The sequence below is a fragment of the Coturnix japonica genome, chromosome 4 (assembly GCF_001577835.2).
Source record: "Coturnix japonica isolate 7356 chromosome 4, Coturnix japonica 2.1, whole genome shotgun sequence".
NCBI classification, from domain to species: Eukaryota; Metazoa; Chordata; class Aves; order Galliformes; family Phasianidae; genus Coturnix; species Coturnix japonica.
The window spans coordinates 3,869,377-3,882,536 of NC_029519.1; the positions used below are offsets into that span (position 1 = coordinate 3,869,377).

The following is a 13,160-nucleotide window of genomic DNA, read 5'->3' on the forward strand; positions in this document are numbered from 1 at the left end:
GCCTGGAAATGAGGCTGAGAGTTTGCGTAAGGAAAATCTGAGATGGTCGTTTTGGGGGGAAATATTAAATAATAATAATAATAATAATAATAATAATAATAATAATAATAATAATAATAATAATAATAATAATAATAATAATAATAATAATAATAATAATAATAATAATAATAATAATAACCGTTATAGGAGGGGAACTCTTTATGAGAGTATGGTGGCAGCTGCGACCCCCCCCTACCAAGAGCTCCAGCAGCAGCTTTCCCTCCCCCCAGCAGCCGGCGTGGCTCTGCCCCCAAGCCGAAATACATCGCTGGGAGTGAAAAGGAAAATATCCCCAGAGCCTGACATTAAATACCAGGGGGAAGAGAGGGACGTCGGGCTGAAGCCAAGGGGCTGCCACGCATCCGCAGTCGGAGCGCCGGCACCGCACGACGCGTTTACAGGCGATGAGTTTGCAGCGTCTCAGCGGGGCGCAGCCGCTTCGCTATCGGCGCACAGAGATCGCTGCAGCACCGCTCTTGCTGTACTGACGGTGCCTCTGCCCTCCCACCGCCCCAATTCCTGCTGGCCAAACACAGCCCTTTGCTGCTTATCGGCCTCGGGAAGGCAGCCCCCTTCCCACGTTTGAGCGAGTTATTCCTCCCGCTGTATAAACGAAACAGTTTCTTTTGAAAGCAGTGCTTGTGCGGGGTGATTTCGTTGACCCAAATAGCACGGAGCCCACGGAATCGATGCAGGAATAGGGCAGTTTTGCAGATGAATGACACCTCCCAGGACGGCGCGTTTCGTTAGCGGTTAAGAAGAGTTTACTGCGCGTCTGATCGCATCCAATTACTTTCTGGTGAAGCAGGAGCCATACGCAACTGGTTGAGGCAAATTTGCAGTTTACATTTCAGCGCTGTCGGCTTTGCAGGAATAAGTGAAAACATTCCAATTCTGGCCATTCAGCCCTGGGAACAGAAGCATTGCAGCGTGCCTTTCATCACAGCCCCTACTGATGTTTGCGGGGAGACAAGCCACAATTACAGCCGATGCGTAGGGATATCCAAAGGCTGAGAATTGATCTGAAGCGATCTGACTTGCAGATCCTGCCCTTATACGGCCCTCGGTTAACAAAGACAGAGAAATCATGCACTGTTTTCCTTTGCTTTTGATGGGAAGGGCAGACAAGTTGTGTGAGCACCTGGAACACGCAGGTGGCTTTGGTTGCGTGGGTCACATGAGGAGCACAGATCCATCTTTGCAGGATGAGCCTCTGAAAGTATAAATCAACCATAAAAATCGATGGGTACAACTGTCCCTGTTCGATTGACACCCACAAGATGCAGCATTTGGGGGCAAAAATGCCTCCGTGCCTTGAAGAAATAGAGAAGTGTTGACTTCTGCCTCCTGCAGGACTGAGATGGTAAAGGTGAAGCTGTATGGCTCAATGTGATCCTGTTCTCACAACCACTTCATCACTGCAGCCACGAATGACGGTCAGCAAATACTGAGTCTGACATCTGAAGGTGGCACAAATTCTTTTCTCCCATAGAACCATCAGACGGTAGTGAAGAGATTTCAAGACAGAATAAAGTAATAGAAAAATGAAGGTTGTGCATGAAACCTAGCAAAACACGCTGACACCTGATCTTGTATCGCCTCACTTTGCATTAATTGCAGGGGGGGAGGATCTTGGGGTAAAACAGAGAATTGAATGAGGTAGGATGCAGTGCATCTCTATTGAGGTGCTCTGTGCCACAGCACTGGGGTGCAGCCCAGCTCCCCATGGCCCGAGGTGGGACAAGGTTGCTCTCCTCGGGTCTTTGTTTGCCACAGACTTCAACATTCTGCACTGGGAAGGATCCGTGGCTTATGAGGACGTCCTATTTATCTTACCCTTCTTTTCTGATGGAAATGCCTGAATTTTCTTGGAAACGAGGATTTTATTGTGGATTCCCAGTGCCCCTTGGAGAGGCTTATTTTTCTGGACAATGGTTTTCCTCAGTGTCAGCACCCTTTTGATTTCCCAGTGGTCACAGGCTCTCAAGGTCGTGCAAAGTGCATCCTTTTGTTACAACAGATCCCGAATGTTGCATTAAAAGGCAGCAAAAAAGACCTCTCCTCGGGGCTCCCAAGTATATCTTTCTGCCATGTACCACTCCAGTAGATTTTGGACATCAAAACTCACCAATTGGGATGATGAAAGTTTAAAGGCAAAGCACAAGAGTGCACTCAGGATGCATAAATGTGTTCATTTCACAGCATGTTCCCACATAGAGCTCAAACACAGATCCTGCAGTGGGATTTTGTGTGCACATCTGCCTCAGGGCTCCAAAGATCACCGTGGGTTTGGGATGGCACCACAGAACTGCATATTTTCCCTATATACATTTATAAGAACAGACGTTACTGGAAGAAAAACTCATACCAGTGTTTTGCATTGGTTCCTGGGTGCTGCTCTGACACAGGGCTGGGTAAAATCAGTGCCCTTTTTAGCCTCCACTGATTTCAAGTGGGATCAGGGGTCTTTGAAAAACACTTCAACAGCAACATTTCTTTTTCATCTCATTTTGTATAACAATATCTGACAGCAGAGATTGAGAGACCTCCATGTGAGGAGCACACGGGGCTTTTTATATCTAACTGTCACATACTTTTATATTGCTGCTTTCCCATATTCCTCCTTCTCTTTGTCCTTCTCCTCTTTCTCTTTCTCCTTCTCCTTCACTTCCTCTTTTTCTTTCTCTCCCTCTCCCACTCCCTCTTTCTTTATTTCCCCTTTTAAATTCTGATTTTCGTTTTATTTTCATTTACTTTTTTCTCTTTCCTCTTCCTCTCATTTCCTCTCTTTCACTTTTCCTCTTTCTTTTGTTCCTTTCTCCTCCCCCCCCACCCCCCTCTTTATTTTGCCTGAAACATTTCAGGTCAGATCAGTGCTGATTCTCTACTTAAGCCCTTGCAGGCTGTTGCTTTCTGGTAACAGAGTTTGGAGGCAACAAATTCACTCAGTCCTGCAGCTCTGACAAATCAGGTTCTTTCCCCATCTGCTCCCATTCGCCAGAATCACCATTTAAATCTCCCTCTCTGATTCCCACAGAGCGGACGAAAGGAATTTCTTTACCCCGGAGTTATTTAATTTGTGAGGAGATGGCGAATCCTTCAGAGATTCTATTTCACATTGTTTCTTTACAGAGAATATGGAGTTTTCTTAGAAACCAAAAGATTCCTTTTCAGTTCAGGTCTCGTATTGAGCCTTTGGATGATGCAAGACGTCGGCATAAACAGCCACACAAAGGAAACTGGGATTTTATTGTGCATTCCTGGTGCCCCTTGAAGAGCTTATTTCTGTGGACAATGGTTTTCCTCCATGTCACCACCCTTTTGATTTCCCAGTGGTCACAGGGTTCCAGGGTCACAAAAAGTGCATCCTTTTGTTCCTCCCAGCCTAAAATTCCGTATAAAAGGAGGTGAAAGGACCCTAAAGTTGGTTAAGGCACGGAGGGCATTTTGTGCAGCAGAATTCAGCCTGTGTGCTCTGTTACAATGCAGTTAAGATTAAAGTTTGGGAGAGAAGATATAATTAAACGCAATGTTAAAATACCCAGATATCAACAAATATCTGCCCATAAAGGCACAGGATGAATCCTGGAACAATGAAGGATCACCAAACCACAACAACAACACATTATTTTGATATCTAGCTGTAATTTGAGGTTTTAAAATTAATTTTCCAGTGCCTTTTTAAAAGGATTTTATATCGCCTTTCCTTCATGTTAAACCACAGCTCTAAGGGACCCTTTGCTCTTTGAAAAACATTGAAGAAAACTGGATTTCTGTTCTTAAAAGCCCAACTTTGGAGTCTATCAAGAAACAAATATTCACCACGTGTTCTATTTGTGTGTATACCATTATTGAAATAAAACCATTATGCTAATTATTGTTGTGTTTAATACCCCACGCTTGAATATTCCTGCAGCATGATTCCACCATTGCACAGCTTTTGTATGCATTTCCTATATAAGATAATCCTTAAGAGAGTCACAGAGTCATTAGGGTTGGAAAAGACCTCTCAGATCCCCCAGCCCAACCCCAGCTCACCCCACTTCCATGTCCATCACCTCATCCCTCAGTGCCCCATCCCCACAGCTCTGGAGGACCTCAGTGACCCCACCACTCCCTGGGCAGCTGTGCCAATGTAGCATCACTTTTAGAGAAGCTATTTTTCCTAATATCCAACCTGAACCTCCCCTGGCACAACCTGAGGCTGTTCCCTCTCATCAGGAAAACAGCCCAGTGTCCCATTGTTTCCTATCTGCACCTTTAGGTGTACTGGGGGGAGGTGGGCAGGGATGACTGACACACCTGCAGCACCTATTGCTGCTGAGCACCAGAGTCTGTGGTGCAGCACCAGAGTCCTCTGTGCTTTGGGAGTAAGGTTTATTTTGTTATTTAGAGATAGAAAATGAGTAAATGTTGGGGTTCATGTATTAAAATAAGAAAGGTTCCACACAGCTTGAAATGGACTGATTCAGAAAAGTTATGTGGCACTTGGCAGCAGGTTGCCCGATGCTCTTCTCCCCTTTTAGCCAAATTCCTGTATAGAAGAGGCATCTGTGATGTGTGTGTGTCAGAATAAAGACATTTTGCTTATGAAAGATGTGGGTGGGATACATTTCCCAGCTGCCTGTAAACGAATGGGCTTCTGTACAGATACCACAACCCTTAAATCTTCTCCAGAAAACAAGGCAGAGTACTTTTGAAGTCACTCACACCCCGTTCTGTGCTCCCATACCCTCCAGGTGCAATGCCAACATTCCCAAGACCAGAAAGAGAGTATCAGGGAGCACAAGGAATAACCTCTGTGAAGGATTCCATGCCCAAAAGATGCCTTTGTTCCTATTGTTCCGATTTCTCATTACCTTGGAAATTAAAGGTGTTTCTAATTTACCAGCACGAGGTAAATTGCCGAGGCTGAAACACCAAATAATATCAGATATATCAAATATTTCCATGTCACTATACACAAACAGGATAAAACAACATCCTACATAAGAAAGGCACATATAAATACATTTTAAACAATCTAATTCTAAACACCGTGTCCTTAACCTCATAGTTGAAGCTTCATATTATACAAATGAATGCCCTTTATTTTGTATCTCAGCTCTTCGCAGGTCTGATTGCAGAGGGCTGGGTTGAGATGCTTTCTAAATCTGAGTTTCTCCTGCTTTAACTGCATTTCCAGTTAAAATAACATATGGCTTTTTGGACAAACACATATCTGTCTTTCAATGTAAATTCTGGTAGGAAGAGATAAATTAAGTCCATTAACAAGAGGAAAAATAATGTAACTAATGAAACATCAATTGGCAGCAGCAGTTGTCACAATGAGATGCTTTTGTATTGCATTTAATTATTATACAACATTACCCAAAACAAGTTTGTGTTCTGTTTCTGCTGGTTCAGAATCTGTTCTTACGTGTCAAAGTTTCCTCCCTCTCTCCAGAAGGTGATTCAGGGACTCAGAAACCTTTGCATGTCACCTTGGATGGACTCATGCTGTGAGCCCCCCAAAGCTGCTGGAGGTACTGGAGGTGGGACAAGCAATCTTTGTTGCTTACACTGAGAGCTTTAATATCCCCTCTTTTTTTTTAGCAGTAACTCTCAATGCATCACTTTGTAGCCCCACACCTGAGAAGGCTCTTGCAGAATGCTCAGAGCCAGGCAAGTCACTCCATGCATTCCGTACATCAGATTTCTTGGGAAGTTTAGCAGCAATCTTCTGCTCTCTATGAGCATTCCCAGCACTGTGATGCCTGAGCACCTTCCTGTAGTGCACTGAGCAAGATGATGGCTGTTATCAGCAGCTTCGTGGTACAGGTAGAGATTGCAATGGGGAAGAGTTAATAAAAGGAAAATGGAAGCAATTGGAAGTTTATCCACACCTTCATGCAGTGCCATACTTTTCCTCCTCCTCCTCTTTCTGCTCCGTGTTTTCATCTGTGGTTTTGGAGCTTATTGCAGTTTTAAGTGCAAAGGGTTGAGTAACGTTCAGTGAAATGCAGAAACATGCTTTCTGAGGATTCATTTTTTAATGCCTGTGAGTCCCAATGGCTGCATGTGTGGCAGGAATGTGACACCCTCTGTGTGCTCTGCTTTCCTGAAGGATGCACTGGAGCACATCCAGCTGCATCCACATGTTCAGGAGCCACCAGGACATCCAATATCACAGAATCACTAAGGTTGGAAAAGACCACTAAGAACATTTAGTCCAACCATCGACCCATCCCCACCACATCCCTAATCAGATCCCTAAAAGACAATGGCATCAAAGTTGGAGCTGTGCTCCTTCCATGGGACCTGTTGGCTGATCGAAGCCACTGCTGCCACCACCCTACCACCTTCCTTTGCTCTGCCATCTGGAAGCAGAGCTCTTACACTCCTCCAATTGTGATGTGAGATAGTTATTTCACTGTGTGTTTAGGCATCTTGGGCTATTTGCACTCACTTCCAGAACCAACAAGGGTATTGAAGATATTGTCCCTCCAGTTCATCATCTCAGCCCTCTGCCAAAGAGTTCTGACCTCATCGATCTACAGATAGAGCAACTCGAATGCACAGTCCTCATTAAGAAAAGGCACTTAATTAGGTAACATATATAGACATGTTTGGTTAATCCATTTCAGGTGAAAGCTGGGGAGATAAAGGGGTTGATTTCAGCCTGTTGTGCTGATGGGAATGGTGACTGTGCCTGGTAGGAGGCACACACAGACAAGTAGGGTGGGACAGCTTCAGGCTGCTGGGACCAGCTGACCCGGGTCTCCAAAGCAGGGTGTTCCTAGTGGGAAATGACAAATACTCCAGATAAGAAGCCCCAAAATGACTGTCTTTCTCTCCAACAACAGCCTTGTGTTGTTGGAGCTGGGAAGCAGTGTTGCAAATTGTGAAGACAGGTAACCGAACATCATGCAGCAGGAGGTTCCCATTCCCACCACCTGGTTGTTTGCAGTTGGGTTGTTTGTTCTCTGTATTTGTGTTCCTTTGGGGAAAGTTTTGCTCAGTTCAGTGCAGTAACTGATGTGAACACCACTCCCTGAACCCCACTGTACAGTTATACAGTCAATAAGTAAACAGAGGTTAAACAGATTTTTCATAGGAAAAGTTATTATGAGAGAAAGATCATCTATGATAAATGGAAAACACTCACTGATGTCAAAGCTCACTGTAAACTCCACACAGGAGCAATCTCCAGAAAGAGATCCTGCCTTAGTGGTGGTCAGCCCTTAAATGAGATCTGGGAGAGATGGAGTCAAGCTCCATTCCTTCCAGTAGCACAGCTGAATCACCTTCATCTGTGCTCCCACAGCTGACTCATTGCTTGCCTCAGGTGGTCAATCAGAGGTTCAGGCTGTGATCAACAGTTTCCTATACACCCACTGCAGCTCACACTGCTCTGGCTGAATCACTTCTGTGTTACAAAGAAAAGTGTACCTCAAAATACTGGCAGATGCTTTAAAAGCAGTTGTTCAGCTCTGTGCCTGGAGATCCTATTTGGCAAATAGAGTTTTTAGGAAAGGAGAAAATGCTGAGGTAGAGGAAGTGCAAGAAGAGGATGAAGGAATGTAAATTGAGAGAAGGATAAATACACCCACCTGAGCACTCTTCTCTTCTTTCATTACATCTGTGTCAAGCTGATGAAGATCATAGAGTCGCTGCCTGTCTGAGAGGTCTGGACCTTCCCTGTTCCCTTCTGTCCTTGTTGTTAGGTGGGAAGAGAAGATCCTGCAGACACGGGGCTCATCTGGATACCCCATGTTCTTGCAGGGCAATGGTGGGATCATCCATCACAACTGCATCCCATAAACACCACCATGGAGTCATGGCAGATTGGAGGCTCCAGCTGCAGCCATGGGGCTGGTGTTGCTCTTTCCAGCCACGCTCAATGCTGCTCTTTGCTCAGTCATCCCCAGCTCTTGGCTTATCTAAATAGATCTCTGTTTCTCACAGCAGTTTTGCAGCTGGGTCATACCGCTGCCTTACCCAGGCTGCAGGAAACAATGACTTCCTCTGAGCCCAGGCTGCAGCAGGAAACCATGAGCTTCTCCTTCCCTACTCTCCTGTCCCCCTTAGTTACCAGCTCAGCTCAGAGGTACTGCACACAGAAGGTAAGAAAGCCCATTGCCAGCACCTGTTCCAGTGATGAAGACAGTGAGAAAGAAGCTCCAGTTCCATTGGCTCAGTGAGCTGAGCTGGCTGACTTCAGCATCAAGCAACGGCTCTGATCTCTGAGCAAGGAGGAGTGCAAGATGGCTCAGCTGATGGTGATGGCTGGAAAGCAGAAATGCTCCTTTTCCATATACACAGCACATGGAGCACCTCCTCAATGCATGTGAAAATTCAAACCTTCAGATGCAAACGCACTGTTTGGTGTTAGCTGGTTGATGTGCTGCTCTGAAAGTCAGCACACTTTGATGATGAAATAAATGTGTCATGGCTAATGGTATTTGTAGGTTATCCAGATCTGAAACCTAACTTGTCTCACAGCCCTTTGTCGATATGCATCACCTCATGCTGTTGTTCTTATTGAGCTTTAATATAAATCCAGATAGAATCTGTTGTTTTCTGTTTTTAACAGTGAGTGTGCTGGGTTACACCCTCTCTGCTCAGCAGTTACAGTGCCTTGGGATGTGCCAGAACAAAAGACCCCAAGTAAATGAGGTACTTCCCATTTGCCACTCCTGCAGGCCACGATTCCTGTCCTGATGTTGGTTGTAGGGTTATGCATTTGGAGACGCCATCCAAGTTCCTCGAGATGCCCATCTGCACTCTGCCTACGCGGGGCTCTTCAGTCGTTCACCACAGAGTAATAGAATCATTGGAGCTGGTCTTTTGCTCCCTGCTCTGCACAAGGACACCTGCAGCTATAAAGAAGTGAGTTGAGAACAAGCACAGCCCATAGTGCTCCATCCACAGGTGCAAATATTTTTGACACAGGTTCCTCTTACTTTGCAAACTAAGTTTTGCTTAATGAAATAGAAATCTGTTTGATTTAAAAGCACATTAAGTGTCTCCTCCACCAAACTAACAGCATCCCAACAGCATCAATATGGCACCGAGGGCTCAAAAGCAGCTCCTGTGTGTTGTGGAGCTGTGTGACATCACCATACCCTCACTGATATGGGACAAACACTGCAGCATGTCCTCCCTGCTGCAGCCACATCCGAGAACTGCTAAAGAAAGGGATTCCAAGATATAAGTCTTCTTGCAATGAAAGTGATTAGCATTCCAATTAAAGGGCGAGCAGATTGTTCTAACCTTTTGCTTTCGTTTGATAGGAAACAAACCTCAGGAATGGAGGGAAAACACCGGCAGGAGCGATTTACTCCTGATTTCAATGCACCACTCCTTTGGAATCATTGATGTTTGAAGAACTGGCTTTAGAGGGGGCAAAGGAGCGGGGAGGGGGAGAGGGGAATCTGCAGTATGGCAATTATATGGATTCTAGAAGAGAAAGAGAGAGAAAAAAGTTCCAAAGGAACAAATGGCTTCCCAAACTCTTTGTTTGGAAGAGGAAGCGGAGCGAGTAGGTGCAAAGATAAACATTTCGGAGGAGGAAACAGGAGGGGATTCTGCCCGCTGCGGAGCTGCTGATGTAGATGTTGGAGCTGAAGGAAGCTGAAAGGAAACAGAGGGGCATTGTGCCCGGAATGCGGGGAACCGGCAGCACGCAGCGCAGCGCTGGCGCAGCTCAAACCCGGACATTAAAAGCTACACGTGGGCTTTGAAAATGCGGAGCGGGAGCGGCTAGCTGCCGTTAAGGCAGGGTCAAAGGACGGGCTTTGAAACAGATCTCAGCTTTAAGGCTGAGAAAGGGGTTATGTGAGGAATCGGGGAACTTATGGAGCCATAATGAAGAGATGCTTCAGGCAAGAGAAGGAACTATTTCTTTAAATCCAAAGAGCGTGGATTTACAACAAGATTCCAAGTTGAGCTACAGCAGCAGTGTGAGACTGGAAATAAGGCTTGTATCGAAAAGGCGAAAATGAGCCTTAATGGGAAATAAGGAGAGAATGGAAGTTGTTACAGGGGAACTGAATGTTGAAAAGCTGTTTGGAATAACACATCTTTAGAAACGGTTGGAAACACTTGCGGGCATCACCGTTAGGCGATGCACTCGGCGGCCCCGGGGGGGATTATCGACTGAAATGATCAGACGGAGGGGCTCCGTTAAGTGCAATTAAAAATAAGAGCACAAAGCGGGAGCTCCAGGAGGGTGCAGTGTCGAGTATGGCCGGCAGGGGGAGCTGTGAGCACGGAGAGGAGCGGGAGTGCCAGGATTTGTCGGGACTTTATTTGAGGAAGAAAGGATTTAGTAATTGTTCATTTGTCTTTTGTAAGAGGTCTCTGAAACAGCTGAGGTGTGAGGGAGGGACAGAGGGAAGGAAGGAAGGAAGGAATAGCAGGGAAAGGATGAGGAGCGGATCAGCGAAAGCGTGGGAAGAAGGACAGGAAGAGGAAGGGGAAGGAAGGAAGGAAGGAAGGAAGGAAGGAAGGAAGGAAGGAAGGAAGGAAGGAAGGGAAGGAAGGAAGGAGAAGGAAGGAGGAAGGAAGGAAGGAAGGAAGGAAGGAAGGAAGGAAGGAAGGAAGGAAGGAAGGAAAGAAAATGAGAGAAAAAGAGAAAGGAATAGAAGAAAAAAAAAGAAAGGAAGAAGGAAGAGGAAAAAGAAAAGGGAAAGGGGAAAAACGGGAAGGGAAAGGAAAGGAAAGGAAAGGAAAGGAAAGGAAAGGAAAGGAAAGGAAAGGAAAGGAAAGGAAAGGAAAGGAAAGGAAATCAATAAAAAAGAATGAGAAAGAATAAGAGACAAAGAGAAAGAAAAAAGGTAAGGGAAAGGAAAGGAGGAGAGAGAAAGAGGAAAGAGAGAAAGTAAAAGACAAGAAATCAGCATCAGAATCCTGGACTCCAGTGCTGGCCTCAACCATGATGGGGTAAAAGTTCAGTCTGTGAGTGCTGGCTCCCAGGGAAGTGACAAGCCTATGCACCCCTAATGTGATCATGAAGAGAACATATGATGCTCTCAGAGGCTCTGCAGCCTGTGATGGAGGCAGCCTCAGGTTTCTGTGGGTGCCCCTGAAGCACTGCAGCAGGTGCCTCCCTGGGGGCTCACTGCTGTACCAACCCAAGCTCTGCCCTCGCTTCCCCCACCCCTGCACTCACAGTGGTGCTTTAACATCTACACTTTGAGCCCTGCAGCACTTATTTACCCGGGGGGGCAAAGAGGAGTGGGATGCATTTAGAAATGGCTCAGTTCAAAGGTATTGGCTGGACTTGGGCTGTCTGTCAGATCTGAGAGGAGTGAGTGGATTTTCACAGAGGAATTTCATGGGAATTAAATCTCGACTGGAGTGATCCATTCAGCCCCGAATGCTGCAGCCCAGTTTTGTGTCCTGGATGAATGCCCTGCTGAATAGCTTGGTGGGGATGCAAGAAGCCACCTTAAACCAGGGAGTTTTTTTTTCTCTTAAACTGACTTCAAAGTAGTAATTAAACAATAGCTAGCTTAAAAAGTAAACAAGCTATAAGAAGCTGTACGACCAAACTGCCTTACAAACAGAGGCAATACTTCAGGGGAGGAGAGGAGAATATGGTGTTCAAACTTGTAACTGGGAAGAGTTAGATCCAGAGAAATAGTGGGAAAAGGGAAAATCAACTGCATGGATTCAAATGTGGTGGGTTTTGTTTGATTTCATTCTATTGTATTAACTTGTTTTCCAGCTGTACAACAGCCAAACCCAGAGCTGAGTATGTGGCTGAGGGAGGAGAGGCTGCAGAAAGGTCCAAGCTAAAGCAGGCAGCTGAGATGCCAAAGCAGCTTTCTCTGGCCTTTGTCCTGCCCTGTGTTTGAGCTCCATCTTCTCCACTGCTCTGCACAGAGCTGAGCTCTGCACAGCTCAGTATTCATCACTCTGTAAAGCAAAGCTGTGGCTGTGAGCATCCCTGCTGCCAATCCTCTCCCTTTCCTCCCACTCCCACAGATGACTACACCGAGTCTGGGTGCTGCTGGTTTAGAAACACATTTGTATTGAAGCTAAAACAAACGGAAACAAATCTTCTCCCCAGTTAATGTGGGGGCTGACCTGGAAATCATGCACCATGCAGACACTCCTTGTTGCAGGCCATTGCTGTACCTCTATCAGAAGGCTGGCTCTTGCTGGGTTGCTGTGACAGCTGAATTTTATCCTATGATGAACCAAGGAGGCAACACATCATTGTTGGACAGCTCTTCCTAAGATCTACGAATGGAAAAGCTCTTTGAACAACACTTAGATGCTTCCACGCTACCGTCCATGTGTCTGATGGCTGCCCACCATGGTAGGAGCTGCGAGTCCCTCCAGGTCAGGATGCTGATCAGGTTGAAAACTAAGACCTACCCTCCCATCTCCTGTTAATAAAGGCTATAATAAATAGTTGTAAATAATTATAATAATAAAGTCTACCCATCTACCAGTTAATAAAGCTGTGGGCAGTGGTTCCCACCGGCCTGTGTTTGCAGCTGCCTGTCATTCCTAACGCGGTAGTTTGTTTTTTCTCACACATTTGGTGGGTTTGAGTTTTGTTTCGTTGGTAGTTTGCTTCTTAAGCCATAAATGGGTTGGATACCTGCAGACAGCAGCAGAGCAGAGCAGAGGATGCTGTGTGAGCACTCTGGCACAGGGCTAATAGTCAATAAAGCCAATAAAGCTAATAGTCAATAAACCCATCGCTTTGCTCTCATCTCTCGCCCACCGCGATCAACACCCTCTGAAGCAGCAAACCCGAAACCCGCTGTGCGCATGCGCCAACCCTCAGCGCGCTGCCGCAGCGCGGCCTCCCTCCCGCCTCGTCTCTGCGCATGCGCACATCGCTTGCCGCGCGCCTCCCCCCTTCGGCTTCCAACGGCCGCCGGTTAGAGCTGCGCATGCGCAGAGCGCTCCCGCCACGCCCCGTTCCGTTTTGCAGGCCCTCTCGGCTCCGGGCCTTGCGGAGTTTCGTGCCGTGTGCACGTGTGTGTGCGGTGCCGTGTGCACGTGTGTGTGCCGTGTGCACGTGTGTGTGCCGTGTGCACGTGTGTGTGCCGTGTGTGTGCGGTGCCGGCACGGGGAGCAGCGTGCGCGCATGCGCACTAAGCGCGGCCTGCTCC

The 13,160-nt window shown here is 46.5% G+C and overlaps 1 long non-coding RNA gene across 1 annotated transcript; it reads right to left on the reverse strand.

Moving 5' to 3' along the window:
- Nucleotides 1–12,038: 12,038 nt before the first annotated feature.
- Nucleotides 12,039–12,841, reverse strand: LOC107312703. Its single transcript, XR_004306885.1, has 2 exons — nt 12,518–12,841; nt 12,039–12,273 (listed from the first exon to the last, which is right to left on the reverse strand). It is a non-coding gene; the product is annotated as an uncharacterized LOC107312703 (long non-coding RNA).
- Nucleotides 12,842–13,160: the final 319 nt, after the last annotated feature.